Raw genomic sequence first — 4,614 nt, 5'->3', positions numbered from 1 at the left:
TTTAACTTCTTTTTTTGAAATGTTATATACAAGTGGAGTTTTCTTCTTTACTGAATAGTAATTCCAATAGTTAATGGAGGCCATGCAATGTTTTTCTGTTTCTTTTTAGAAGCATCCAAAAAGCAATACATGTAATAGTTTTGGGGGTTTGTGGGGGGGGGGGTTAGTTCGTTAGTTTTTGCCAAAGTAGTCATTTAGAAAAACATCCATCTAATGAGTTGGTATTCTTAAAATTATTTCATTTCAGTAGCATTCATTGAGTCTCTTTAAACAATATTCAAGCTATATTCTGTAAGCTCCCTGATAGCAGGAACTCTGTCTTATTCGCTACTATATTCCCAGTGCCAAGTGCAGTATGGTCCAACAGATACTAACAAGATATTGTAATGAATGTTGATTCATTTTTATCGAAAATTATGTTATTTATCCCCACATCCATTTGGCCACGCCTGCCATCCTTCTTCCCACACCCCTCCCTTCCCATCACTGCCTCCCCATCCACCTTGCCTCATGGCCAATAACCTGGAGCCGCCCTGGAGTCACTGCTATTGCTGCACTGCCACCATCACCACCACTGCCACACTGCTGTATTGAGGAAGAGAACCAAGCTTGAGGCCTATGGATTGTCTGTGGAGGTTAGGGCTTCCCCTGACACTGCCTGGTAATGCATGGGTGTTAGTATCCTGAGAGTAGAGTTGCCAGGTAAAATGCAGGCACCCAGACAAACAAGTAACTTTTTAGTGTAATTCTGTTAGTAATATCACATGGGATTGTTTATTTATTTGTTTGTTTGTTTGTTTGTTTGCTAAATGTGGCAACACTACTTGAGTGGTGAACATTGACCAAAGAGATGCAACAGAAGAGGGAGCTGGTGGATAAATTCTCCCTTTCTCCCAGATGGGCTGTTCCAAAGTACGATAATTCATAAGGTTTTCATGAAAATATCCTAAAAGACAGAGGAATTAACTGCACTTATTCCAAAGCTATGGCCGGCTCAGTAACACCTATATTTGTGCTTCCTCCTCCACTGCCTGCCTCACTTCCATCTTTTCCTAACTTCTGCTTCCAGAAATGGTGCCCTCCAACAAAGTGGCAGCAGGTGAATGTTGTTGTTTGCTTGTGGCATTCTCTAGGGAACCTAGGCTAGCACAGTAGTTTGGGTAGCAGATTCTTCAAATGAAAAATGAAACATGAAATAAATGATGATTTTGACAAAGTCTCAAAATCCAGATTGGTTGGGAGCCCTGGAAGTGAATACAATGTGACAGATTCACATTGATCAAATGTACAGTGATAGACTCTTAAATCAGAATAGTCATTTATCACTACTGCGAGAAATATCAATGTCCTGTAGGCAAGAATATCAGCATTGCCTTGACTAAGCATATTCTATTCTTGAATCTCTTTTAAGAATTCAAATTATAACCCAAAGGATGTTGGACTCTGTTAATGCGCTGAATTGTATCCCTCTAAACTTCATGGGTTGACCCCTAGTACCTCCAAATGACTATATTTAAAGATAGGGCCTTTAAAGAGGTAATTAAGGTAAAATAAGGTTATAATCCCACATGACTGGCATCCTTATAAGAAAAGGAGATTAAGATATAAAGGGAAGACAAAAGGAGAAGGGGGACATCTATAAGCCAATGAACCCAATCTTGGACACCTTGATCTTGGACTTGTAGCCTCCAGGCTTTGAGGAAATAAAATTTCTGTTGCATAAGCCACCCAGTCTGCAGTATTTGGTCTGGCAGCGCTACCCAATTAATACAGCGCCCATGAAATCAGAACAAGTGAAATTAGTTATAGAACTTGAATAATTGGGAAAAACTTGTCTAGTTAATCCTGCTCCACAATAAAGACCGTTCTGTTCTGGGGGTACTTCACTATAACCTCCCAACATGTAAACACAGTAAATAGTTTTTAGTTCTAAAAGCTCGAGAACATTTCCATTTCGCAGAAGTATTCCTGTGTCGTGGAACTGAAGCTTTGGTCAGGTAAAAAGACACTCTTTATAAATTCACTTCATTTATTACCATTTATTTAGTTTCTCCACTACAAATGAGTACCTCCTCCAGCTTCCTAATTAAAAATCGCTTGCAATTTAGATTACTAGTACACTTTTTATTAGAATGGTTGACTTCAAGGGTGGATGTTCTTTTACTTTGTTTTCAGTTCAATGTAGTTATTACTCCCAAATTTGCATTGGTGATTCTCTTGGAAAGAGGTAATTTGTTCCTTTTTTAGGCTTTGTTTCTGTAAAAATCAACCTGAAATGATTTTTAAACACTAAAGTAGATTAAATTCTAGCTCTATATGTATTTCTTCTGTTACATAATCCCCCTAAAGCTAACCTACTAAGATTATACTCTAATAATATTTCATATGTGCTATAAAAATTCTGTTTAAAATGAATTACTCTGACTCAGAAAGGAATAACCTTTGCCTGAACATTTAGAACATCAGGCATTAGTTTAGAGACTACCAAATTCGTATGTAATCTAAAATACTTATTAGAAATGTTCCTAATTCATGGTAATGAATAATTATAATTTTACTAAACATTGCTAATTAGGCAAGTATTCAAAGAAGTATCAGGAAAAAAATCAGAAGAACAATATTTCTTAACATTACATTTATTTATGTTAAAAACATTTAACTTTGTTACTTTAAAAATTAAAAATTGTGTGTAGGTCAACATATTATTAAAACTTTAAGTTAATCTTTAAGTCTACAGCTGCTTTTTATAAGATTGCAATTTATAACAACAGAAATTTTAAATTCTGCAGAATTGCTATCAGATTGAAGCATTTTTGTTTTCTATGTATAATTCATTTCTCATACATTCTCTATTATGAATTTAACTTTTTGCTGAAATAATTTACCATTTCAATAGTTGTTCATTTTACCCTTATAGCTTCCTGTTTTAGTGTCATAAAAATGTCTCCTGTGCTCTTAACTTAGAGCCTTCAGAAATCTATATTAAGAAGGATCAATGAATAATGTTTAAACTTAAATCCTGCTTATTTTAAACAGGAAAAAAGTCATGGGTTTTTAAGTGCTAGAAAGAGTAAGTTTACGGAGTTATGCTAATTAAGTATTGGAAATTGGTACTCTGGATATAGGAGAGAGTGAATGTATAGGTCTGTACACACTGGTTAAAATAAAATAAAAATCCTGTTGTTCATTCATCAGGAAAGTGTCTTCAGTTAAGTGAAGTGAGGAGAGTCTGTCTTTCTAGAGTCACTTAGGTTTATGGAAACTTATCCGTTTCAACCTGTTGTGCTGAAACACAATAATCAGTTGATATCTCCTAGGCAAGCTATTTTAAGTCAAAAATTTTCCTTTGCAGTCCCTCCCATTCTGCTTTCCTCATCTTGAGATGCCATTATGAGCACGCAAAAGATGAGCAAATCATCTAGTTGTCAGCTCTCCACCACCATCTTGGTTTCAGGCGCCATTCTCACAGGATTCCATTGTCTTTATCCAAATGGTTTCAGTCTCCTTTTGATGAGGTGTACTCAGAATGTGCAACAGCGATTAAGGTCAGGTTAATAATATACTTGACACACCCTTTTGCACTCTCCCTGGGTGATTGTAACCTTACACCCACTGAACCCAACTGTAGGTGTGAGACCTGAGAGAAGCTCTAGAAATACCAGAAATAAAGAGAATGCTGCAGCCCAGGTGAGGGAGTTTCAAGAAGGGTAGAACGGTCAACAGTGTAAAATACTACAGACAAGTACAGCGAGATGAGGACAGGAAAGAATCTACAGATTGCCCTCAGTGCAGTTTCAGAGGATTGAGAATGAGGACAATGGAAGAATGAATTGAAGTGGGGAAATAAGGACTGGAAACGCTCAGTACTCTTTCGAAGAAGCTTAGTTTCTTTGACTTTGATTTACATTAAGTGCTGCCAAGCCACACCTAGTTTTTCCATTTCTTTTAATTTGAAGGACCAAAGTTGATGTCATTCGGTGTTTGAACTGGTTACAGAACCTTAGAAATCACTGATCAACTTGCTATTCTACAAAGGAGGAATAGTGAAGTGAAATTTATTTTCATGGAGTTTGTTATGTGTAATTTTTTAGTCTATAAGTTTTATAGAAGATATAAGAACTCACAGTTAAATCTTGGAAAATTTCTGGAGGTTAAAAAAAAAGATGAACAGGTTTAAAGGATTCTTAAACAAGTTTTCACAGCTAATGATAACCTTGACCATTGACAAGATTGCTTATTATGTGCCAAGCACCACTTTTCAAAACTATCATCTTATTGGATCCTCCCACAGCAATCCTATTTCACAGATGAGAAAAGGGGGCGGGGCGCTGGGGGGCTTCCAGGGCTTAACTTGCATTAGATTCAATGAGTTGATTCAAAAGCTTTCTAACATTGTGTAGAATGCCTTGTTTGGTTACTTAACCGTCCACTCAAGTACAGAAGAGGTAGTAGACTGAGAAATGCAGATGATAGCAGTCACTTCTCTGGGATGTGATAAACTGCTCCGCTTCCAACACTATGCATCCGTCATCCGTCACTCAAACATCCCACAAACAAACCGCATCCCTCCACCCACTCAGGTCGGTTTTAAGAAGACCCAGCGCAAACTAGCAG

This window comes from Hipposideros armiger, unplaced genomic scaffold (assembly GCF_001890085.2).
Source record: "Hipposideros armiger isolate ML-2016 unplaced genomic scaffold, ASM189008v1 scaffold_693, whole genome shotgun sequence".
Taxonomy (NCBI): domain Eukaryota; kingdom Metazoa; phylum Chordata; class Mammalia; order Chiroptera; family Hipposideridae; genus Hipposideros; species Hipposideros armiger.
This window is presented reverse-complemented; position numbering follows the sequence as displayed.